The 26,190-nt window shown below is 45.4% G+C and overlaps 1 long non-coding RNA gene across 2 annotated transcripts; it reads right to left on the minus strand.

The window, feature by feature from the left end:
• Positions 1-5,640: 5,640 nt before the first annotated feature.
• Positions 5,641-25,667, minus strand: LOC131840163 (uncharacterized). 2 transcript variants are annotated; one of them, XR_009357228.1, is made up of 6 exons: positions 25,530-25,667; positions 25,365-25,440; positions 17,265-17,389; positions 11,286-11,377; positions 10,811-11,035; positions 5,641-8,461 (listed from the first exon to the last, which is right to left on the minus strand). It is a non-coding gene; the product is annotated as an uncharacterized LOC131840163 (long non-coding RNA). The 2 variants fall into 2 exon arrangements; XR_009357229.1 differs by lacking the exons at positions 25,365-25,440; positions 25,530-25,667 and adding an exon at positions 17,818-18,484.
• Between the last annotated feature and the right edge of the window lie 523 nt (positions 25,668-26,190).

Below are 26,190 nucleotides of genomic sequence, written 5' to 3' on the forward strand. Positions count from 1 at the left end.
TCAAACCCCGACTGAACCAGCCAGGCACCCCAGTAACAGGATCATCTTACAAGCTCAAAAGCATTGTATGGGCACTACAGTGACCTGTACTCAGGGCTGGGCCCAGGTCCTCAGGTCCCGTCCTTTCTCTGCCAGGCCAGCTCCTACTCAGCCTTCCATTGTCGGCTTGAGTCACTTCAAGGAAGTCTTTCCAACACCCCACCCAAACCTAGGTCAGATCCTCTAACCCTGAGCTCTCAAAGCCCCCCCCCCTTCCTGGATTCATCACAGTTTGATGGTAAATCTTTTTGATGTGACTTTTTGATTTGTATCTCCTTCCCTCTAGACTAACTAACTTCCCTCTAACAGATAGAGGCTGGTCACCACTAAGCCCTCCCTAGCACATGACAAAAACTCAACAACATATTCTTATGAGACAATGAAGATGTGATGTGAAGAAGTGGCTAATCCAAAGAGCACATACACTGGGCAGAGTCAGAACTACCTTTCAGGGTTATACCATGGCATTCACTCTCCTTCACTTTCAATCAGTTTGAAGGTTTGGGGCTCAGAGTGGGGGGTCAATTCAGCCACAGGGTCATCATGTACTACAGATAATTTTCCATGGGTCATTGCTAGCCAGCCTTACATGGCTGCATTCAAAGTAAACCAATATCTCCCCTCTAGCCAGATACAACCCCAAGGGCTCTTGGATTTGCTACAAAATGCTCTTTGGTGATGAAAACGGCACCTCTTCTCAGACCACACAGCTTGGTTGGCAGCACTGGGACTGAATTTTGAACATAGTCTGGCATCTCAGGTAGACTGTTTGGTGTTCATAGAAGCCCTGCTGGTTCAGCCTCCCTGGGAGCCAGCCTTGCCACGATCTAGGACCACAGAGTTCCAGACAGAATGGCAGTGCAAAGTCCCTGAAGCAGAACTGAGCTCAGGCATTGAGAAAAAGGAGGCCAGAGTGGCTGGAACTCAATGAAGGCAGGAGGGGCCATGGGAAGGGGTTGTTCAGAGAGAGAGAGAGAGGAGCCGGAGAGGGCAGCAGGGCCCGGGAGGAGAAGGGCTTTAAGTGAGGAGCTTCTATTTTAAGTGTTTGTTGACTTGAATGGAAGTCGTAAGACTGGATAAAACAAAGTTTTTCATTCTTATTGTCATTTTCCATTGAAAGCAAGTGGAGAATAGGCCCTGAGGGAATGTACCAAGGTCATTCCCTCACTACATACAAGAGTTTGGGGAACAAACCCTCTCCCAGAACATGCAAGACCTGAGCCAAATTATACTGTGAACCTTCCTTCCTCCACCTTCTCCTCCAGATAAAATTAGGCTACCGTAAGCATCAATGATGGCCTCAAAGGGGTAAGCATTTATTGTTACATGTATCTATCTCCTCCCCTTTCTTTGGGGATTGTTCCTTTCCCTACTTCAAGCATGTAATTTGAACAGAGGCTGCCTTGTTCCCCCAAACCCTGCTCTCAGCCAGAGTCCTGAGAAACTTGGCCCAAGCTAAGCCATCAGAATTCTTCTCTGGGATTTTTAAAATATGGCCAGGAGGATGGGGGCTGTTGCTGAGGAAATCCTTTCTGGTGCCTTCACTTAGTTGTTTTTCTTTGGGGAGTGAGCACTTATACAACTGTGCTTGGGTATTAGGGATATGTTCGTAATAAAAGCAAAGGGCACAGTCCCTGGCTCCCTACAGCTTGTAACCTGATGGGAGGGACAGAGGAGAATCCAGCCTGCTAGACTATAAACTTACAGTGGGGACAGTTACCACAAAGGAGAGGCTGGTGATGCTTTGAGAACGAACAGGGGAATTGGCGTGGTGAAGCAGGTCAAGGGTAAATCCCTGGAGGAAAAAATGTTAAGGCATTGGGAATGGCAAGCTAGAAGTCTAAGTGGCAGGAGAGAGCATGGCAAATATACAGAAAGGGGACAGTGGGGGGGGCGCCTGGGTGGCTCAGTGGGTTAAGCTGCTGCCGTCGGCTCAGGTCATGATCTCAGGGTCCTGGGATCGAGTCCCGTATCGGGCTCTCTGCTCAGCAGGGAGCCTGCTTCCTCCTCTCTGTCTCTGCCTGCCTCTCTGCCTACTTGTGATCTCTCTCTCTCTCTCTCTCTGTCAAATAAATAAATAAATAAAATCTTTAAAAAAAAAAAAAAAAAGAAAAGAAAGGGGACAGTGAGGAAAGGAAAAGGGGAGAGGGTGAAATGGGGTCTGGTGCCCAACAAGTATGGAGATATAAGGAGGAATGCATTCTATCTGCTAGAAATGGGGTTTGGTTCAGCTTAGAGAGGCCTGAAATAGGAGGGGCTTCAATAAGAGAAATGTATCATTTCCCCCCAGAAAGTGGTCTATAGACAGTAGGCATCTTTATCCCAGGCCGCTTTCACCATTTTCTCTGCCATTTGTAGTGTTAGTTTCCAACTTCACATTTTCCGCATACTCTCAAGATGACCACTGTAGCGCCAGCAGTCCTATCCTCATTCCAAGCAGCAGGAGGAAGAAGGCGTAAGGGCAAAACTTCCAGCAGAGTCAGCCTTTTGTAAAGGACTTTCCCAAGAAGCTCAACTTCATGATTTCTGCATACATCTCATTGTCCATCCTACGCTGCAGGGGAAGCTAGAAAATAGTCTTTTCAGCTGGGTACATGCCACTTTCAACAACATGGAAATTCTGTTACCAAGAAAGAAGGGGAAAGTTTCAGATGCCTTTGGGTTACCCAAGGGTAGACGCCGGGTGGGCATTTGGATACACTGGAGAGCTTGGAGAAAGGTGTGTTATGGAAAATAAAGTAATGAACCCTCTAAGTTGAGATGGTGGTCAAAGCTGTGGGCATGAATGAGATCTCTGAGAGAGGGAGTAAGAGCACCATGGATACAACCTTGAACTCCACCACTGGCTGAGCCTGGCAGGGAGACAGAGAAAGAGAAGGTTGGAAGCTATGAAGTGCAAGGCTGTGGCACCACCATCATGGGGGGGGGGGGACCCCTGTCTGCAGAGAGAAAGAAGAAAGCCTCCTTTGCAAAGACTTAGCTGGAGAAGGAAGATTGTAGGATGGGGAAGAGGAATAAGGGAGACATGGATTCCCTGGTTCCCTCATAATTGATGCCCTGCCCTTCCTGCCACCGAGCTGTTGAACTTCCTGTTATCCGACCCTTCTAATAAATCCCATCTTTTGTCTAAGTCACTGGGAGTCTGTTCCTTTATAGTTCAATACTATAGGCAAGTTGGGCCTGAGGAATATGGAAAATAACACCACCTGCTCTGTCATGTGAAAAGAGAAAGCAGCCGCTGACTGTCGATGAGCCTCAGGCCTTTTCAGCACCTTTCCTGGGCCCAATTTGGGAGGAGTCTGAAATGTGAATGCTCAAGGTCAGACCTTATTTCTTCCTAATATACGGCTCATTAAAGTCTCCATTTGTTTGAATGAATAATTTTTTATGGGATGAGAATCATCATGCATGATCATTGTTCCAGTGTTCTTGAAACCATCAGCTGGGTCAGGGTTGGTCTCCTATAGTCATCCACTTCCCCTCTCCTCCACTCATCACTCTTTCAATGACCCCAAGGCAGAAGCACCACATCATACTTCTTCCAGCTACAGTGACAAATAGACCCAATCGCAACAGGGAAACAAACAAGGGTAAAGGTTTGTTGCTAATGGTTGTATTTCTGATTACAGTATAAATCTAAAAGGCAGGGACAGCCTATGTCCCTATGGGGGGGAAAAGTGTTAATCATATAAATGACATTCCTGAGATTTTTTAAAAGATCTTATTTATTTTTTGGAGAGAGAGAGAGAAAGAGAGAGAGAGAAGTAGAGGGAAAGGGACAAGCAGATTCTGCGCTGAGCCCAGCACTTGGGCTCGATCCCACAACCTTGAGATTATGACTTGAGCCAAAATCAAGAGCTGGATGCTTAACTGACTGAGCCACACAGGTGCCCCAAGATGGGCATTTTAACTCAAGCCAGTCTTGGCAACTAGAATATTACCTATCTCTGTCTACTCTCTTGAGAAGGAAATAGGCAACTGGGATGAAACTGGAAAAGTAGGCATTTGATTCAGGAAGTTGTATAGAGTCCCTTCCAAATTGAAATCTTTTTATTCTGGGAAGAATCTGTCATAAACAAATGCTGGGTTTCTCATTGGTTCAAGATTTAATCTAACTAGTAGGTAATTGTCCATGAGAAACTATCTGGTCTTAAGAAGTCTTACCACGATACACCATGCTTGGGTGAACTGTTCATACACTTCACCACTTTGAAGAATTTGCTTGGAAAGTTTATGGCATCAAACCCCTTTGGGTCGTGCCTTAGAGGGATATGAAGCTGTTGTTTGTTCTAGTTTAGTCACTGAATTAGACAAAACTGAGCTACCTCTGAACAAGCCAACTCACTTCTTGAGTCAATTTGAGAAATTTTCACGTATGTCATTAGTATTTGGGGGTGGGTTGGGGAGGGACATTCTAATGTGCAGCTTTCAAAAGCTTAAGTCATTCCCTAATTAAAAAAAAAAAAATTAAGAGTTTAGTGGTCCATACCAACCCCTGCTGGGTTGCCTCTGATATCATGAGAGGCCATCCCTTATATAGTTGTTCCCTTAGGGGGTACAGACTAGGATCCTACCCCAAAAGGTTGCCCTTTGTCCCACCCTACGAGATAGGGTACTCAAAACTTGTTGTCTACCCTCCTACCCTCCCCACCCCCATTTAAATGAAAACTCTCCCCCGAAGAGCAGTACCATTACCTTAATCTGATTTGCAGAGAGTAGAACATGAGGGAGGGCAGGCTTTCTTCGGTTAAGATTTCCACACAGACTCCCCACTAAGTATCACTGCCTCAACCCACTCTTTTCTTTTGGGACCTCCAAACCATTGCTGTGAAGGAGTTTGGAAAATGATCTCAAAGGCAGGATGGGAGGCAGAAATGTGTCAGTTAAGGACACACACACTGGGTTGCATTGGGATCTGCTACAGACTGGCGGATGACCTGGGCACGTTACTTTAAACTTCCAGGGTTTCAGGTCCCACGTCTGTAAAATGGGGATGGCAACAGCACCCACTTCATGTACCTCAAGTATTAGCTATGATGATGATGAAGGTCTCTCTCCAGTCTCCTCTTCTGATCCAATAAGAATAAACTTCTTTCTGTTCCCTAAACCTCTCTCCTTTCTGTCGCTAGTTCTCTTTCTCTCTTGATATGAGTCTTCCAGAATGCTTTCTCTTTTATTGGGACAACCCCTCCCCTAACTTTACCCCTCCAGCTCCACCTAATGCCATTAGGTTTTACCTTAAATATTACTTTCTCCTGGAAATGTTCTCTGACCAGCCACCCCCAAGACTGGGGGGGGGAGTGTCTCTGTAAATATTCTTACCACATTGAACATTTATCTTGTCCTGCACCCATCATACTCATGGGTAAGTGCCAGATTAGACTATACTTCCTAAGGTCAGACACTATCTATCCTGTCCAAGGACTAAGCAGAGTTTTGATAAGTATTTGTTGAATGAAGGAATGAACCAATACAGATGAAGGTTAGAAGCTTACTAATACCAGCTTACAGAAGTTCCTATAGACATTTCAGTGGAGAGAGCAAAAAAATGGAATTACAGAGAAGGGATCTTTGCCATCAAATACAGATTTCATGCCCAGATTTTCTTTACTTGCTTTTTGAAAACTGATGGACATTTGATGCCAACAGCTCAAAAATTATTTATTGTTTAACTCAGCTCCATGTATGTAGTAGTAATATACTATCAGGATAACAATAGCGAGAAGTTTCTCTTAGGTATTTCTTTTTTTATTTTAGCAGAGGACAAACAGGAAGAAAAAACAGGAATTGAATCCCCTAGCTTGTAGTCATGTGTTTCTGTTAATCAGAGCTTTGGTTACAGTGAAGATTCGAATGACATTTAGATATGAAGCTAGTGACTTCAGATCTCAGTCTCTGGTGAAGTAGGGTATTTCCATTTGGTAATCACTGCTCTAAAAATGGCAATAGTGTGTCGTCATTATACTGAACAGAACTCCAGCCCAAAGGAATTTCCCTGGGAGCCCTACTTTAGCCATCTCTCTGGCCCCTGGGAGGGTTTGTCTTGTTTTGGTCCAGTTCTCAGTGTGAGGTCATGACCATCACTATTTGTGTTTCAGGATGCGGTCCCCAACACCAAGAAACTACAGGGTAAGAGGTGGACATAGTGCCCATCCAGGAAGGAAAGGGGACCCAAGGGAACACAGAGCCAGGGAAGGGGACTAGAGAATAGGTGACTAGAGGGGTCAAACTGAGACATTCTTCCTTTTAACAAGTTGACAGTGAAGCAAAGAAGATGAGACAGGATTGTGTAGGGAAAGCAGGGCTGTGGGAGATGGAGTGATGTGCAGTGGGAAACAGGAGAAATCCAGGATCAAGACTGAGGAGGAAACTTTGGGTTGAAAGAACTTTTCTTCTTCCAAGACCTAGGGATCAAGACAGAGACAGGACACCTGAGACAGGCTGTCGGTCAAGCCGCTGCCTTCGGCTCGGGTCATGGTCCCAGGGTCCTGGGATCAAGTCTCACATCGGGCTCCTTGCTCATCAGGAAGCCTGCTTCTCTCTCTGCCTCTGCCTGCCACTCTGCCTGCTTGTGCCTTCTCTCTCTCTCTGACAAATAAATAAAATCCTTTAAAAGGAAAAAAAAAAAAAAGAGATTTGCAAAAGAGAGAAGTATAGGAAGTTCATACTGGAGATGGACAGGCCTGGGATCAAATGCTCATACTGTGACTTGGAAGAGTGAGAGGCCTCTACTCTGGTTTCATCATCTGCAAAGCGGGGTTAGCGACATGCCCCTTGAACACCTCTTCTTCGCCAGCCTGGTGCTTGCAGCTGTGGAATAAATAGTAGCAGCTGTAATTATTGTGTTACTCATCTCAGGAAAGCAAGAGGCACCGCCATCTGCAGAAGGGAAATAGGGAGAGAATGGTTTGGGGCCTTGGAAGGGAGCCGTCATAGGAATAAGGCAGACACACAATCAGAAGGTGACCTGAAGGAAGGCCAAGAGACAGTGGAGGACCAGCTGAGGTCAGAAGGCAGGGATTTGGAGCAGTCCATTGGGAATTCTGGGATTTGAACTAGTAGGGTTAAGCAGCCTGGAGAGGGTATGGACATTTCCATCAACTTGCATTAACATTCACGGTGTTGGGGCGCCTGGTTGGCTCAGTGGGTTAAGCCGCTGCCTTCAGCTCGGGTCATGATATCAGGGTCCTGCGATCGAGTCCCGCATCGGGCTCTCTTCTCAGCAGGGAGCCTGCTTCCCTCTCTCTCTCTCTGCCTGCCTCTCCATCTACTTGTGATTTCTCTCTGTCAAATAAATAAATAAAATCTTAAAAAAAAAATTCACGGTGTTGAAGTAAATGGCTGATGCTTTTAGACTGCAAAGCCCCACTCCAGTGCCTGGGATTTTCCCATAACCCTGAGGCCATATACAGCCCAGTCCCTTGGTGAGAGGAGGGCCTCTCTCTCCCATATGACTGCCGGAATCAGGTTTTCACCAGGGCGTTCATTAAAGCCACCAACCTCACAGCCTTTGCATATGTGTATGTGGGGGGCAGAGGGTGGGTAGGAGTGAAAGTCACTAAAGAGGAGCCAGATACCTGCCACACAGTAGCTGACAGGGACGACGAAACTGCAAAACCTCTCCAAGAAGTTACCTTATACTGTTTGCTCGTTGTTCATTTTGACAACCTGAGTTGTCAGTGACCTGCAGGAAAAGGAGCACTCTGGAACAGGATTTCTTAACATCAGAACTATGGAGCTCTGGCGCCAGATCCCGGTCTGTGGTCCTGCAGGGTGTTTAGCAACATCACTGGGCTCCACCCACTAGATGCCAGTAGCATCTCCACAGCCCAACCATTTGGAGACAACAAAGCATGTCTACAGATACTGCCAAATGGCGTCTGGGGGGAATTACCTTCGACTGAGAATCACCACCCTAGAAGGACAAGACAGGAAACCCTTGAAGAAAGCCATCCTAGTCTCTACAATGCATCACTTTGAACCCCGCTGTGGTGGTCTCTCCCCTCCCAGCCATTCTCCAAGGCCCTCCTTCCCGTGAGCACATCCCGTCCTTGTTGCACCCCCTGTCTGGGGAGGCGGAACGAGAGGATTACAAACGTTCTAGAAAGCCAAGAGCTACAGAGAGAGGCATTTCCTCAGGAGCAGACCTGGAGGGGCTGATGCTTATACAGTTTGAGAAGTCCATTTATGAGCACGAACGTACCATCGCAGACACAAAATTGCCAGCGGCCATCTTGGGGCTTGGGAAGAGTCTGGTAGTTCAGGGTGGAGCTGTGAGTCTCAGGCTTTGCTAGTTTCACCGTGCGCCCACTTCTACACATCATGCAAATCCGAGTCCTTCCTCAGTTTTCTTCTCTGGCCTGAACTTTTTCCAGAGTACTAGGTCAGGTGACCCCCACATATGACATCCAGTGTGTTTTTTCTGTAGTCAACAGATATGTAAGACATTATCCCTTTTGCTTTTTTCCCCCACAAGTTATTTAAGATGAAACCGTACTGCTTTCTACAAAAGAGGTACAAATTTGATCAGAGCTGGTGTAAAAGAAACCATCTAGATCTTAATTTCCTAGGCTGCATGGAAAATGAAATTGTTCTACTTATTAAAATAGCCTTTCTTCAAATTCTTATGACTTACTAAAAATGACCATTAACATTTTCAGTTGGTTCCATTTTGGTTTTGGTCAGAGTTTCTTCTGAATTGAGTTTCACTGACACTTTGGTGACATCTATCCTTCACTTCCTTTTTTTTTTTTCTGATGCCTCCTGGGACGGGGGCGAAGGGATGTGCTCCCCTTGTTGGCACAACAGCTTCTCTCTCTCGCTAGGATTGACTGAGACCTAATGCTCCAACTGTGGCAATAAATCATACTTTTCTTTCCAAAGCTCTTATTTACTCTCCTTAAAGTTATGTGTAAGAACCTCTTGTGAGGACAGCATAAACCAGGCTTCCTTGGACTCCATCAGTAGATAAAGCCCTCTCCTCACTTGAGATCTAACAGGAATGACATGTAAGTATATATAAACAACAACAACAACAACACTAGTAGTAGTACAGTTGACCTCTGAATAATGTTGGGGGTAGGGGCACAATCGAAAATCTGCAGGTAACTTGACTCCCTAAAACCATAACTACTGATAACCTACTGTTGACCAGAAGCCTCACCAATAACAGAAACACTTCACACATATTTTGTATGTTATATGCATTATATACTGTATTTACTGTGTGTGTAAAAAACACATGTAAGGAGACCCGCACTGTTCCACCCTGCGTCTTCCAAGGGTCAACTGTAATCTGAGTATGTTCTATGTTCCTATACTCTTCAAGCACTTTACAAACATTAACTCACAAAATACTGGGAAATACTTGGTATCTGTGACGATGACAGAAAACAAATACTGTTATCAGAGGTCGTGTTAATTACAGCTGGTGGAGAGCTACCAGGAAAGCTTCATGGAGAAAGAGGGTTTTGAACTGAGCTCTTGACATCATTAGGCTTTATAAAGGCTGAGAGGCTTCCAGGCATCAATCACATACTTTTATCAACCCCTTATCTTCTCACAAAGTATTTGAGGCCACTTATAATAAAAAAATGCAGCCATAACAGAATTGTTACCCCAAGACTTAAAATGCAAAGGTCCCTTACAGGAGAAGGGAGAGCTGTAGGAGAGAACTCAGACTAGTTCTCTGAATTGAGGTAACAATCAAAGCATCCTGCCATCTTACAGAGGACTTTCCTGACTCAGCTCCTATGTAAAACCAAAACAAAACAAAACAAAAACAGACACTGCAATTGCTCTAAAGAAAATTGGCAAGACGAATCTTTACCCGAGGGGGTGGGAAGTGGCAGCATAAATTGTCTTCCACAAATACAGAATGATAGTAACTTAAGTGTGAGAAACACAGGTATGAACTATCTTATGACGGCCTTTCTGGGGGGTGCTAAGAAGCCGCAATCTAAGAAGGCACACTGATGTTCTGGTGTTCTACCACTGATCAAGGGGGAAAGCTTCGAGCTGGGCTTTTCAAACTCCAGCGTGATCCAGGAACCTGGGATTCTAATTCCGCTGGCCTGGGTTGGGGCCCGAGGTTGGGCATTTCCCACAATCTTGCGAGGCACCGGTATGGAGCGGCAGTGGTCAGACGTGAGGACGCCATCACTACAACACACAGATGGCCGCACACCGTCTTCTGAGTTTCCGACACAGAAGTTCTGGGGTGGGGCCCAAGAGTTTGCATTTTTTTGAAAAACAAACAAACAAACAAACAAAAACAAAAAATCCTACTTTATAGACGTAGGACTGACATACAAAAAGCTATAGATATTAACATATACAGCTTGATGCGTTCAGAGAGAAACATACGTTCATGGACCTGTATCACCACACTCTGTGCCAGAAACCTCTTCATCACCTCCAAAAGCCTCCTCTTGCCCTCTCTCTTGTTATTACACCTTGTGGTGACAGGAGTTTGCATTTCTTATATGTTCCCAAGTGATACTCATGCTGCTGACACATATCCCCCCAGCCACCACATTTTAAGGACCACTGGCTTAGAACATGCCTCATGAGTGTGTTGAGTGTCCCTCCTGGCTTCGCAGGAAAGTTGGGGGGGGGGGTAGGCATTTCAAGATAAAACCACCACGATGGGCCTTCCAAGTAGGTATTTTGTGAGCTGGAAATGAAAAGGGGACCTCAGGGTTTAGGTAACGAAGATAAGGATAGCTGGCACATGTCGACATTTTCTCTGTGCACCAAATAAAGTGCTTACCTCACATTATCTCACTCAGCATCCGGCCTGGGCAGCAGAGCTGGGGTTGGAAGGGGAGCGGAGGAGCCCGCGGCCCGAGTGCGTGCCAGGAGGGAGCGTCGCGCCTCCGGTGCCGTCGCTGTGGTCTGCGGAGATACCTGCGAGGCAGGGCCGCCTCGGCCCTCAGGAAACACCTTTAGGTCCAGACAAGCAGAGGCTGGAGGCCTGAGTTCTGCTTCACAGGGCCTGCAGGAAATAAGCCAAAGAATTGGGGGGCAGGTGTTAACAATCATCTGTCTCAACCACAAAAGTACCTGAATATAGAACAGAGTTCATCAACCCTGGCGCACATGAGAAGCACCTGGATGCCCAGGACCCATCTGGGGAGACACGATTTTAAAAAACTTCCCAGCCAGGGCTGAGAACTACTGGTCTAGGTTTGACTGGGGGCCCAATGAGTGGGCAGAGCTGGGGAGCAAAAACCGGACTGACTTACCAAACAAACCACCTATTCCCAGAGTGGATCACTTCAGGGCTTCCCAAATTAGGCACCGTGGTTTCTCATGCTCTTCTTTAGATCAGAGTCACCTGAAGGGTTTGTGAAAGCAGATTGTTGGGCCTGCGCCCAGCGTTTTTAGTTCAGCAAGTCTGGAGTGGGCACGAGAATTCGGTATCTGACAGGTAATACTGATTCTACAGGTTCCATAAGTTTAGCTGCTTTGCTATTAAGACCTTAACTCCTACATAGAGAGGGCTGCCTGTTTTTCAGATTTTTTTCTATTTTTTTTCTCAGCTTTTTTTTTTTTTTTACTGAAGCAAAAAAAAAATGCAGATAGACAAAAATGAAAACATTGAAATCAACCATATCCAATGATAAACCACAAGAAGCAACAACTTTTTCCCTACACTATAAATTTAAGTACAGATTTTCTGAGAAATAATAATGATCATATGAAGAACATTATTGCTTTTTAAAGATATTTATATATTCAATTCCCCTTATATTAAAATCTATACAATAAAATTTGCTTTGGGGCGCCTGACTGGCTCAGGTAGTGGGACATGTGACTCCATCTCGGGGTTGTGAGTTTGAGCCCCACTTTGGGTGTAGAGATTATTTAAAAATAAAATCTTTAGGAGCACCTGGGTGACTCTGGCATTAAGTGTCTGCCTTCCACTCAGATCATGATCCCAGGGTCCTGGGATCAAGTCCCATATCAGGCTCCCTGCTTGGCAAGGAGCCTACTTCTCTCCCTCTCCCACTTCCCCTGCTTGTGTTCTCTCTCTCACTGTCTCTCTCTCTGTGTCAAAAAATAAATAAAATCTTTCAAAAAAAATAAATAAAATCTTTAGTAAGATAAGCTAAAATTTTAAGTTTAGAGCTATAACAGTTTATTTTTCTTGATAATACATTGAATATTTGATAATTAGAAATAGTCTTAGAAAAGCTATCTCCAGCTATTTTAAATAAATGTAAAGAGGCCATAGCCCTGTTAAAATGCTTTTTAGGGGTGAATTGTAGAGGTATTATTTTGGGAAAGTCTCAAAAAAATGCTTAAAGTATGGGATCTCTATCAATGTCAGAGTTTGGCCCATAAATGTTTCCTTTTATAAACTCAGAGTAATGATCAAGAGACAATAAAGGTTTTCATTGTTTATAACCCTTTTCTCTATTGAGTAAAGCAGAGAACAGCAAAGATTAAGAGTGGAGTGCACTTAGAATCTGCTTGTCCAGGACACCCGGATGGCTCAGTCAGTTAAGCAGCTGCCTTCGGCTCAGGTCATGATCCCAGGGTCCTGGAATCTAGTCTCACATCAGGCTCCTTGCTCAGCGGGGAGCCTGCTTCTCCCTCTGCCTGCCACTCTCCCTGCTTGTGCTCTTGCAGTCTCTCTCTCTCTCTCTCTCTGGCAAAAAAAAAAAAAAAAAAAAGAATCTGCTTGTCTGTCACATGTGAGACAAGCATTAGAATAGTAGTCCAGACCTCCTGGCATGTGATGGTACAGCCTTTGGATATGACTGTAGCTCTTGTGAACGAAAAGTTTATAAATGCAAAGGAAGACAGAAAAGATTTTAAACAGGTCACTACAGTAAAAGACAAAAGTATAAATGAAGAGTCCAAATCTCCATGGAAGGCCAGACAAATAAAAATAACTAAAATCTGCAGCAACTGTTCTGAACAGTGAGCTTGAAATAAATTCAGGAGTCTGGCGGTCCCTGAAGGTAGTCATCAGGCACTGCCCCAGGTGAGGAGCCTCATCCTCACCCTCAGAGGTGTGTCCCCAGTCTCTCGTTGGAGACTCGCTGGTCTCGCTGTTGGCCATCTGCATACAGGTGCATACTAGCTTTCTCTCCTACCCACCACTCTGAGGCACACCCAGTCAGCGCCCGGATGCATAGCTCTAAGTCTTCACTCCTGGAGGCGAGGGCACCAACAATGGCGGAGAGCCCTTTGCTCAGGCCTGGATATACCCCTAGAAGTGCCCATGCCAGGCTTCATTCCCAGGGATTTTTTTTTTTTTTTTAAAGAGAGAGAGAAAGACTATGAGTGTGTCTGAGTGTGTGCATGTGAGCCGGGGGAAGAGGGGCAGGGGGAGAAGAAGAGAGACAACCTTAAGCAGGCTCCACATCCAGCACAGAGCTCCAGGCAGGGCTCCATCTCACAACCCTGAGATCACGACCAGAGCCAAAATCAGGAGTCCGATGAGAGGTGTGTCACCCAGGCGCCTCTCACCCCCAAGGATTTTTAATTGATCTGAGACGGGAACCAGGCAGTTTTTTTTAATGGAAGTAGAATACAAAGACAAAAAAGTACACAAATCATAAATGTGCAACTCAATGAATTATCCAATATGTGTTTTTCCATTTTTATAACCATCGTTGAGATACACACACACATACACACACACACTCGGATATTAGAGAAGACATTTTGTCTTCTCTAAAGGTCCTGGCTTCTAACACCACAGAGATTCATGATTTTTCTGATTTTCACTATTTTATGATTATCTCATTTTTTAAAATTTATTTTTTATTTATTTTCAGCATAACAGTATTCATTATTTTTGCACCACACCCAGTGCTCCATGCAATTCATGCCCTCTATAATACCCACCACCTAGTACCTTGACCTCCCACCCCCCGCGCCTTCAAAACCCTCAGATTGGGGCGCCTGGGTGGCTCAGTTGGTTAAGCAACTGCCTTCGGCTCAGGTCATGGTCCCGGAGTCCCGGAATCGAGTCCCACATCAGGCTCCCAGCTCCATGGGGAGTCTGCTTCTCCCTCTGACCTTCTTGCCTCTCATGCTCTCTTTCACTGTCTCTCTCTCAAATAAATAAATAAATAAAATCTTAAAAAAAAAAAACAAAACCCTCAGATTGTTTTTCAGAGTCCATAGTCTCTCATGGTTCACCTCCCCTTCCAATTTCCCCCAACTCCCTTCTCCTCTCTAACTCCCCATGTCCTCCATGCTATTTGTTATGCTCCACAAATAAGTGAAACCATATGATAATTGACTCTCTCTGCTTGACTTATTTCACTCAGCATAATCTCTTCCAGTCCCGTCCATGTTGCTACAAAAGTTGGGTATTCGTCCTTTCTGATGGAAGCATAATACTCCATAGTGTATATGGATCACATCTTCCTTATCCATTTGTCCGTTGAAGGGCATCTTGGTTCTTTCCACAGTTTGGCGACCGTGGCCATTGCTGCTATAAACATTGGGGTACAGATGGCCCTTCTTTTCACTACATCTGTATCTTTGGGATAAATACCCAGGATTGCAATTGCAGGGTCATAGGGAAGTTCTATTTTTAATTTCTTGAGGAATCTCCACACTGTTCTCCAAAGAGGCTGCACCAATTTGCATTCCCACCAACAGTGTAAGAGGGTTCCCCTTTCTCCACATCCCCTCCAACACATGTTGTTTCCTGTCTTGCTAATTTTGGACATTCTAACTGGTGTAAGGTAATATCTCAATGCAGTTTTAATTTGAATCTCCCTGAGGGCTAGTGATGATGAACATTTTTTCATGTGTCTGATAGCCATTTGTATGTCTTCATTGGAGAAGTGTCTGTTCATATCTTCTGCCCATTTTTTGATATGGTTGTCTGTTTTGTGTGTGTTGAGTTTGAGGAGTTCTTTATAGATCCTGGATATCAACCTTTTGTCTGTACTGTCATTTGCAAATATCTTCTCCCATTCCGTGGGTTGCCTCTTTGTTATCTCTCTTTTTTTTTTTTTTTTAAAGATTTTATTTATTTGACACAGAGAGAGAGATTACAAGCAGGCAGAGAGGCAGGCAGAGAGAGAGGGGAAGCAGGCTCCCTGCTGAGCAGAGAGCCCGATGTGGGGCTTGATCCCAGGACACTGAGACCATGACCTGAGCTGAAGGAAGAGGCTTAACCTACTGAGCCACGAAGGTGCCTTTGATTATCTCAGGTTTTGAGCGAAGTCTTTTATGTCAGTTTCCTCTCACTGAATGCTGTATCTATAAGATTCATCGGTGTGCTTGGAGCCATAGTGTGAAAACTTCTAATACTGTTCAGTATACCATTGTATAGATATACCACAACTTGTTAATCTGTTCTGCTATTGACCGGCATTTGAGTTGTCTATGGCTTGAGCAATCACCAATCATACCGCTGCAAACATTTCTGTAAGGTCCCTCCGTGAGCGTGTGCCTAAATGTGCCTACAGTTCTCTTAGGTATAAACCTAGGATTAGAATCACTGGATCACATGGAGATGTTGGTTCCACTTTAATAGTGACTACCAAACTGCTTTCCAAGGTGGCTGTACAATTTATGCTCCCATTAACATGTTTGTGAGTTTTAGTTGTTCTACATCCTCGCAGGAGAGCAGTATTTGTAAAAACTCCCTGGGGGTTCTGCCCTGCTTCAGCTGGAGAACCACTGGTGCCACCATATGTCAAATACTTTGGAAATGGCATGAAGTCTCACATATGTTGGAGCCACAGAGGAGCAGGGGATTTAGGGTGATGTTTTCACAACCACCCAAGAAGCAGACAGGACAGATTTTTTTATTCCTATTTTGCTAATGAGGACACTAAGTCTCAAAATTCATTGACTTGCCAGAAGGAATATAGCCGTACGGGGACAGTTGGACTAAAACCCAGGACTCCTGATTTCTATCCCTCTGTATGTTCCAATATATAACATGACATTATTCATTAGATATCCAACATATCAAGGTTTGGGTCAACTTCTCTGTTGTCTCCTGTTCCAGACTTTAAGAAAGAAAAGAAGGTAGAAGTCTCTTGGCATGACTTTGTAAGCACACATACTCTTCCTTCAGGCAGGGATGTGAAACTGCAAATAAACATGTGCCTTTGGTGCCTGGGACCGGTAGAGGGGTCGGCCCCCTCAGGAGCAATATGGCTTGAGCTTCCCTCTGACTCAGCTCTTCTCTAGCCTTGCTGGGTGACATTAGACAAGGGACTCAACCTCTGAGTTTCAATTTCCCCATTGGAAAAATGAAAATATATGTATATCTCATGTTTTAAGGAATGAATACCATATATAAAAATCTAGTACATATAAACACTCAATACAATGTAGATATTTCTTAATGTTACCAGACTGAGCCCATGAACCCTCCATCTTCACTTATTCCCTCCTTATTGGATCCTTCCTACCAATGTACAAATGCAGTTATTTCTGTTTTTAAAAATCTCTCTCAACCCTACTTCTTCCTCCAGCTTGAACCCCATTTCTCTCTTCCCAACTAATGGCCTTCAAAGCATTATACTCACTAACTGCATTTCTTCCTCTTCATGTGTTCTTGAACCTTTCCAACAAGCCTTTCACCCCCACCACTCCAACACTGACACTACTCTTTACAAAGTTGCCAATGACTTTGACTTTGGAGGATTCCTAGTCTTCATTTTACTCTCTGTCAGCAGCCACGGTGGCACAGCGGCTTCCTCCCTCCTCCTGGACACATCCTCATCTGGCTTCCGAAACTTCCCAGCACCATACTCTTCCCCTTCTCCTCCTCATTGGCTGGTCCTTCTGTCTTTTCCACCTGTTTCTTCCCTTTTGCTCACTCATAAACACTAGATTGTGACAGGGCTCATGCCTTGGACTTCTCTTTTCCATCTTCTGTCATTTCCTCAAAAATCTCATCATCTCTTAGCTTTATATACTATTATTCATTGATGACTACCCAAAATTTATTTCTGGGCCCAACCATTCTCCTGAGTTCTGAACTCATAAATCTGACTGCCTACTTGGGCTCTCCATTTGGAGGTTGAAAGGGATCTAGACTGTAAATCCCCACCGCTGAATTTCTGATCTTTCCTGCACCCCCTTAGTCTTTCCTCTTGGTTCACGGCAACTCCCTTTTTCTAGTCGCTCAAGTAAAAGACCTCAATGCTCTGTTTAACTCCTTTCTTTTCCTCACTCCCCACAACCAATCCATTAGCAAATCTTTGGTTCTATTTTCTCCAGAATCTCACCACTGCTCCATTTCTGTTACTACTTTGGTCTTCCATGGATTACTTTCTTGGATTACTGCAAAGGCTTCCTAACTGGCTTCACCCTGTCATTCACAGGTTACTCTCAGACAGCAGCTCAAGGGATCCTATTAAAATGCAAATCAAAAAAAATAATAATAAAATAAAATGCAAATCAGATCATGTCACTCCTTGGTTTAAACTATATAGTTGCTTCCCACCTTGTTCAGCATAAATTATCACACTAACAAGAGCTCTCCATAATCCTCACCCCCCCTCACCCCCCACATCCCCCCAACTTCCCCAACACCCCCCCCTCACACACACTTTTCTGACCTCATCTTCTACTCTTTCTTGTGCCCATGACCGTCACAGCTGGCCTGTTTGTTGATCCTTAAACTCGCCAGCCACGCTCCTGACTCTGGGCTTTCTCATTTGAATCTTTCCAACAAGGTTCTGCCAGGGCCAAGAGTGCTTCTAACCCAGTTATTTTCTCCTCACCACCTCCTTTCTTTAAATGTCACCTTCTCAGGAAGGCCTTCCCTAAACTCCTTACCTTACGCTGTACCCTTCTTTATTCTCTCCCGAGCACTTCTCACCACCACAAGCAAGACACATGCATTGCTGTTGTTGTTGCTGTTATTTATTCCATTTCCCAACTGTGTTCCCTACGGGAACGTACGGGGCACCAAGGCAGGGCTTTTGCCATTTTGGTTCACTCCGATTTCTCCGGCAGCTGCGGTGGTGCTTGCTTATCATACAAGCTCAGCAAATATTGGTTTAATGAATGAATCAGTCCCTACTCTCAAATGAAAAAGCAAACAAACATCCTCAGTGGAAAAGATCCTGGGGGAAATCCTCAAGAGTTCTCTGGCCTCTTAGACATACAACTTATTCGAAGGGGGAAATTGTTTTGGTTTTCCCCTTTACTTCTGAAAGTTCTGTTTAACAAAAACTACTCATGCCTGCCGCCAGGAACACCTTGCCAATCTTTAATATGCCTTAACATGCACAGAAAAGGACGGAGAGTAGGAGCCCAGGAAAGGGGCGAGGAAAGGGGCAGGAGAGCAGAGGAAGACGAATGAAGGGACCAGAGCTGCCAGGAACACCCAAGCACAGAAACTGGACTTGCCCTGGGTCTTTCTGCCTCAACTAGGTCCTCAAGCAGCCTTCTTGTCTGCAGCTCTGCTCCCTGGTCACCCCCGCCCCCAACTCAGGTTCATCACCCCTCCCAACAAAGGGTGGAAGGGATGTGGACTGCCTCAGCACTTGATAAAGACGGGGCACTTGGCCTTCCTGACTCGCACACCTCCATGATGAAGGAATGGCTAGGGGTTCCTGGGGGGTGCAGCTGGTTAGGTGTCACACTCTTGGTTTCAGTTCAGATGGTGATCAGGTTGTGAGATTGAGCCCCATGTCAGGCTCTGTGCCTAGCAGAGAGTCTGCTTGGGTTTTTCTCTCCCTCTGCCCCTACCCCCCTCAAAACACACACCCCCTTCAATCAATCAATCAATCAATCAGCCAATCAATCTTAAAAAAAAAAAAAAGGCCAACCCCAGTTCTCCAGCAGGACCAGCTAGCAAAGGCAGAGGAGCCAGCCTCTCCCACGTGGTATGATGTGAGAGGCACCAAAGCCTGTTGCTCTGGTCACCTGCCAGAGGGTCTGCCCTGCTCTGATTAGGACCGCTCTTCTTTTTGGCTGGGTCTCCAGGAGTTGCCTATCAAAGCCCCAGATGCCCTGCGGAAGGCAGAGAGTCTCATGCAAGAGAGTCACTCACACTTACCGCATGGGCACATCCCGGTCTGCACCTCCAAGTCCTGTTCACCTCCCCAAACAGCTACCCCACAGCCATCTTTGGCTTTGGGGTACAGTACACAGACTAAGGTCATAATCTTCCTTCAAGAGGACCCATATCTGGAAGAGGCCTGTAGGAGACCTGGGGCTCTTTGGGGCTTCCAGGGCCAGGATGTGCTCTAGAAGAAGAGCAGAGGCTCTGGGATAGAGAGAGGGCATGTCCTTTGAAGCACAGTCCTTTAAAGCACAGGGCTCAGCATGGGGCCCCTCTCGCCTGGATCGAAGGGCTATGTCTCCCATGTTTCTGGGGAGGAAAAGAGAGGACAGAGAAGTAAGAGGGAGGGAGAAGGGAGGATTGTGTGCCCAGAATGAGATGCTGCCTGCAGAGCGGCACACAGGGAGGAGACCCTGGGCAGTCAGGGGGCTAGACTGAAAGTGGAGGAAGGGAAAGTCGGGAGAGGAAAAGTGGGAAAGCAGGTGAGTGGGAAGTAAAAGGGCCCTGAAAATGAACCTACTTTATAAGTAACCTTGGGTATAGTTCATTTATGTAAGTATAATATGTTTTTTTGTTTGTTTGTTTGTTTTTTACTGAACTATTCCTCATACTCCCCAGTTCATGGCACGTTATCATCATCATTACTATATCATTGGGTGGTAAAGAACAATCTCATTTTATGTATGTGTCTCCTGCATTTGCTCTCCATTCCCCACTCCCCACCTCCCATCCCCCACTGGCAACCATTCTGATGTATTAAAGAGTATTTTGTAAGGTTCCTCTTTCTTCATCTCTGGGTGCAGTGGCCATGTGTCTCGGCCACGCCCGAACCAGGAGACCATCCCTCTGCAGAGACCTGTTATGTCTCTTTGAAGTGATCATGCATCCTCCATGTCCAGTAGGAGACTTAGACAGCTCCTTCCCAGACCTCAGAAGAACAGAACCACGTTAAAACTGCCACAAGACCCTGACAACCCCAGGGTGGACTGGCAAAGGTCACTCCACCTGGGATCCCAAAGGAGAAGTCAAAATCTCATTAGAAGTATTTTCATCTATAAATGAGTCCCTGCAGGTTTATTGCTCTCATGTTGTTTTGCCGCCTATTACATCCAATGTAACATATTTTTTATTTTTTGTGATTTATTTTTTAAAGATGTATTTATTTATTTGAGAAAGAGAGTGTGTGTGCACAGTTAGGGGGCAGGGTGGAGGGGCAGAGGAAGACAGAATCCCAAGCAGTCTCCCCACTGAGTGTAGAACCCGACACAGGGCTTGATCTCACAACCCCAAGATCATGACCTGAACCGAAATCAAGAGTGGGACGCTTAACCGATGGGGCCACCCAGGAACCTCCATCCAATGTAGTTAATCTTTTAACTGCTAAAGAAGAGTTTGGCATATTTTATATAGTAGATACAGCAATGTTTTGTACTTACTTATTCTCGGGAAACATCTCTTAAGTTTCTGGCTGCTCCAGGCACAGTCATTTTGATCATTTTTCTCTCACATATTCCAGCCATGTCTTCCATCGAAACATTTCCTAATCTTTCTATTGTCATTCTACTTAACTTTGAACACCAAAAATACGGGTCGATTTTCATTGACTTAAAATTGTTGACTAATTGGGGTGCCTGGGTGGCTCAGTGGGTTAAAGCCTCTGTCTTCAGCTCAGGTCATGATCCCAGGATCCTGGGATAGAGCCCCACATCAGGCTCTCTGCTCAACGGGGATCCTGCTTCCTCCTGCCTGCCTCTCTGCCTGCCGACTTGTGATCTCTGTCAAATAAATGAATAGAATCTTAAAAAAAAAAAAAAAAAAGTGTTGACTAATTGACTCCCAATTATAGTATCCGAAGTTAGACTTTTAAAATCTGTTTGATAGGATTGCTGTGTGTGTGTGTGTGTGTGTGTGTGTGACAGAGAGAGAGAGACAGACAGATCAACTGAGGGAGAGAGAGAGAAAAATCTTACATATCTAAATCATCCAGAGGCCAATTTAAAATAAACTTTAAGCATTGATCTTAATTTTTTCTCTTCAATAAGATATTTAAATCTTAATGTAAACTAAATATACCTTTGTAGTAATATGTTGTTATTTATGGAATTTGACTTACACTATAGGAAAACAAATACATTAAGAAGGGAAACAAATACTAAGGTCTGTTAGATCCTTAGCAAAACTGCCACTCTCTCCCAAGTGTACTTTTATTTTCCAGGTATGTGGGCATATGCTAACTGGTTTAGGAAACTACAAGAGTGTGAAACAAGTAGAGGGAAGCTTATCATTAAGAAGTCTCTGATAGGGATGCCTGGGTGGCTCAGTTGGTTAAGCAGCTGCCTTTGGCTCAGGTCATGATCCCAGCGTTGTGGGATCGAGTCCCACATCGGGATCCTTGCTCCGCAGGGAGCCTTCTTCTCCCTCTGACTCTGCCTTCCACTGTCTGCCTGTGCTCACTCTCGCTCGCTCTCTCTCTGACAAATAAATAAATAAAATCTAAAAAAAAAAAAAAAAAAAGAAGTCTCTGATGGGGGTGCCGGGGTGGCTCAGTGGGTTAAAAGCCTCTGCCTTCAGCTCGGGTCGTGATCCCAGGGTTCTGGAATCGAGCGCCAAGTTGGGCTCTCTGCTCAGCAGGGAGCCTGCTTCCTCCTCTCTCTCTCTCTGCCTGCCTCTCTGCCTACTTGTGATGTCTGTCTGTCAAATAAATAAATAAAATCTTAAAAAAAAAAAAGAAGTCTCTGATGGTAATATTTCTGTTAGGTCAAAGTTAAAAATATCGAGTAAGTAAGAAACTATAAAAAGTTAAGTCCATGATTATCAGAACTGTATCTGAAGACCAACTCTTCAAGAATGTGGGCTCTGAGACAAGGGACAGAAGGTAGGGAGAAAACACAAACTGGTCCAAGGAACACTCTCCTGTCCTGAGAAGCAGAGGCTGGTCTGTTACCTTTGTAGGTCCCCTCGCCATCAATCTAAAGTGTGGATCTCTAGGGGAACCAAATGGTTGTCACTCTGGGAGGGTTAGGACCACTGGATCATGGCCATTCTTGCCAGATCAGGATTTCAATACATGGTCAGCTGGTGCTACAATAATTAGGGATTGCCAAAAATACAGGCAAGCTCTTGAAGTGAAGAAGAGCCTTCCTTGTGTCTGCCCCCAGGATGTTTGGAGCTATCTGGGAACTTGGAGCTAGAAGCCTCAGCTTCTAGCCCTGGCTTTGCAGGTGACTATGTGACCTACTATCATTTATAATATGTCTTATGTTCCAGCATCCACTCCCCCAAGGCTGCAACTTCGTGCAAATTAGGAAAAGGTGCCCTAGGCAGGCAGACAGACAGAGCCCCTCATTGAAGGCATCTGGCCTGGAGGATGGAGTACCAGCTATTTGACCGCCCCCCCCACCCCGCACCACATCATCCACAAGCCAGAACACTGTCATTCCCCATCAGTTTTCAAACAAGCTTTGTCCCTCTTGAAAAACCCTCCCTGTGGACACCCTCCAAAGACTACCCCAAAACTCGGTTCCCCCTTCTCACCCTTCAATAAGGTCACCATGTGGCTAAACCTAAGGGACAGTTTTTTTCTCATTTTATAAGCTCTCAGGAAAGTCTGATCACTCTCTCATTAAAATTATATTCCCTTGGCCCCTATGGCACCACACACTCCTGGTTCTCCTCCTCTCTCTCTGGCTTTTCGATTGCTCTGGCTGGGGCTTCCTCCTTGAAACCATGTTTAGGGACACCTGGTGGCTCAGGTGGTTAAGCGGCTGTCTTCAGCTCAGGTCATGATCCCAGGGTCCTGAGATCAAGTTCCGCGCATTGGGCTGCTTGCTCAGTGGGGAGCCTGCTTCTCTCTCTGCTTTTCTCTGACTCTGCCTGCCACTCTGTCTACTTGTGTGTTCTCTCTCTTTCTGACAAATAAATAAATAAAATCTTAAAAAAAAAACAAAACCTTAAAAAAAACAAACATGTTTAAATGTGAGCCTTCCTCAAGCCTCAATCCTGACCTTCCTATCTTCCCATTCTAGACTCTTTCATTGGGGCCAAGGCTCTCAAATACTATTTCCATAGCCAGGGCAATTCTCATTCCTGCATCCTCCCATTCGCCCCAGGAAGGAGCTGTCTGGAGCACCTCTCCTGGCTGTCTCTCCATTACTTACCACTCTCCTCCAAAGACCACGTAATTGAGCTGATGGGAAAGATTGGGAATGCACTAGCTCTGGTGACAACATGGCCGGGGCTGGCAACCTCCCCAGCAGACCAGAAGGCTGGCAATGGGGGTGGAGAAGTTCAATTTGAGGTAAAGGTATGACGAAGCCCAATGATGGCTGTAGATTTCCAGCTGCATTTCAACTTGAGCAGCAATAAAATTGGTCTACTAATTCCAAGTGGCAGTCTGATCTTAACTCTCAGTTGATTCTGAACTTGGATGAAAGGGGTTGGATTTGTTTCCTCTTCACCACTAAAATCCACTCCATGGTCTACAAACCAGGAAAACTTAATAAATGGGCACCACAGGGCATCTGGGTGGCTCAGTGGGTTAAACCTCTGCCTTTCACTCAGGTCATGATCTCAGGGCCCTGGGATCAAGCCCCACATCAGGCTCTCTGCTCAGCAGGGAGCCTGCTTTCCCCCAGTCCCCTGCCTGCCCTTGCACTAACTTGTGATTTTTTTCTATCAAATAAATAAACAAAATCTTAGAAAAAAAAAAAAAAAAGAAAAGAAATAGGCACCAAGATAGGAGAAATAAGATATACCCAGAAAGAAGGATGCTTCAGGTGTGGCTGGGCTAGAAGGTTGTCAGTACTTGTAAGCAGAGGGCTTCCAGGTCTCTGACTGCTTTAAGACACAGCAGTTTAATGAGACTGGTGTCAAGGGGCTTGGGCAAACCCAGGCCTTTGCAACCTCAGTGCATACAGGCTGTGAAGGATTTTGCAATTTACAGATCTAAGCGGGTGCACCCAACATGGGGATTAGAGGAGTGTCTCCATCACTTAAAGCATACAGAGTTCCAGTGAAAAAAATTCTTTAGGCACTAGTGGTCAGGAAAATTTCTTGCTGATCCTACCATATTTCTTTGCCAGGAACCGCCTAAGGGAAGCCATTTCACCTCAAATGTCCTGTAAAGGGAGCTAGGTACCACTGGGGTGAGAGCTGTGGTTCTTGAACTCTTAACATTCTTAAGACTCACCTACTGAGTTGTTTACTTTCCTGGGCTCCCTCCCTCGATTCAGTAGCTCTGGGGTGAGCATTTCTAACAAGCTCCCAGGTGGAGCCGTACTGTGGACTACTGAGAACACCGGGTTAGAATGAACCAGTTGTGCGGTTCTAGCATTAGATGCATTAAATCAACTACCTCAAATGCTCTTCCTCTCTGTTATGTTGAACTGAACCCATTTGCTTTAGTGCCAAGGAGTGAACTGAAATGGAATTAACCTCCTGGATCCTTAAGACTTACCTACAGACTCCTAGAATCACCCTGAAACCTCACCATGTGGATCAAAAATACTCTAGATTTGTTACCTAAGCCCAGCCATGGCTTTGATCAGAGATTCAAATAAGGGACTTTTGTGATGGTTGGCAGGCCATCTTCTTGGGCATTAATGAAAATATTAGTAAATCAAAGGCTCAGAAAGAACAGCAAAAGGCAGGGCGCCTGGGTGTCTCAGTCAGTTAAGCATCTGCCTTCTGCTCAGGTCATGATCCCAGAGTCATGGATCTCCCTGCTCAGGGGAGAGCCTGCTTCTCCCTCTCCCTCTGGCGCTCCCCCTGCTTGCGCTCACGCTCTCTCTCTCTCTCTCTCTCTCTGTCAAATAAATAAGTAAAATATTAAAAGGCCTGTGCCTTTTACATACTGTAACATACTGTCCCCAGGAATCAAGGAGGAACTGGATTGGTTTAGAAACCAAACTCTAGTAAGGCTCTTCTGAACTCTTTTCTCAACTGGCCCCTGACCCCTGGGCTTCCATGTTTATCTCTACATTGTCCAGTGTTAGTAAGAATCCTGTTAAGTCAGTTTAACCAGAATCCTACCTCCCCTTGATATCTAATCAGGTTCTTCGTCCTCCAGCACCCCCAGGCGATGTCCAATCTCCCTGGCCTGCGTTCAGCAAGAGTCCTGTGAGGTGGGCTTAGCCAGAAACCACCCCCCAACTCCTGATGCTTCTTCTGAGTGATTTTTCCATCCACACACACCCCTCCTCACTCTTTGGCTGTACATTCCCACTTGCCTATGCTGTATTCTGAGTTGAGCCCGATCTCTCTCCCCTAATGCAAAACCCCATTGTAGTGGTTCCTACCCCAGAGTCTGCCTTACCGTTCATTCTCTAAAAAGATCTCTGAATACTTGTTTCTTTAACAAAACTTTGATCTTGAAGTCAGAATGAGAGCAGCTGGAGAGGGAAAAATAAATAAAAGCATGTAAGAATGATAACAGAGGGGGTGTCAGCAGGGGGAGCCTGGGGTCCGACCAGAGACATACCTTGGTTGTTCGCAGCCAGTATCTATTCTGATCATCTAGCATGGGGCCTTACCACCACGGCCATGTAGAGAGAAGGATTTCCTTAAAAGACAGGTTTTGATCATGGAGGTCAGGCTAGTCCAATATGAAAGGTGAAATGAGATATGTATGCTTGGACCTAACCGCTCTTAAAGAAGGTGTAAACAACTTTCTGTTTGTTTTGGTTATTACTAGATCAGAAAGGTTGACTAGAGGGAGGTGAACTCTCATAGAGGGAGGTGAAATTTCAGAGAAGAGGCTGGAATATTCTAGACCCTGCCACCCCAACCAGAGAAGTACAGTTCCAGGAAGCTCTTGAGAAGTACCTTCGTAAAAGGTCAGATAAGGAGTCAACAATAAGTTTAATTGGGGAATCACCCTTTAAAGATTGCGACAGTTATAACAGGTAGTCACATAACCATGGCCAGACTGGAGGGGGGAGGTCTGGGAAGATGAGCACAGAATGCTTCTAGCATTACCAGTGGGCTTTAAGGGGGCTTAGTCATGACAGGAGACAATGCAGGCCTGGCATGTGCCCTGAGGGAACCTACCCAGGAAACTTCTGCAGGAGGACATTCAGGAAAGGCCCAGGAAGATGAAATGCGCTGCTTGAAAACCAGGCAGGACATTGGTAGATGGAGTC

This window comes from Mustela lutreola, chromosome 9 (assembly GCF_030435805.1).
Source record: "Mustela lutreola isolate mMusLut2 chromosome 9, mMusLut2.pri, whole genome shotgun sequence".
Lineage (NCBI taxonomy): Eukaryota > Metazoa > Chordata > Mammalia > Carnivora > Mustelidae > Mustela > Mustela lutreola.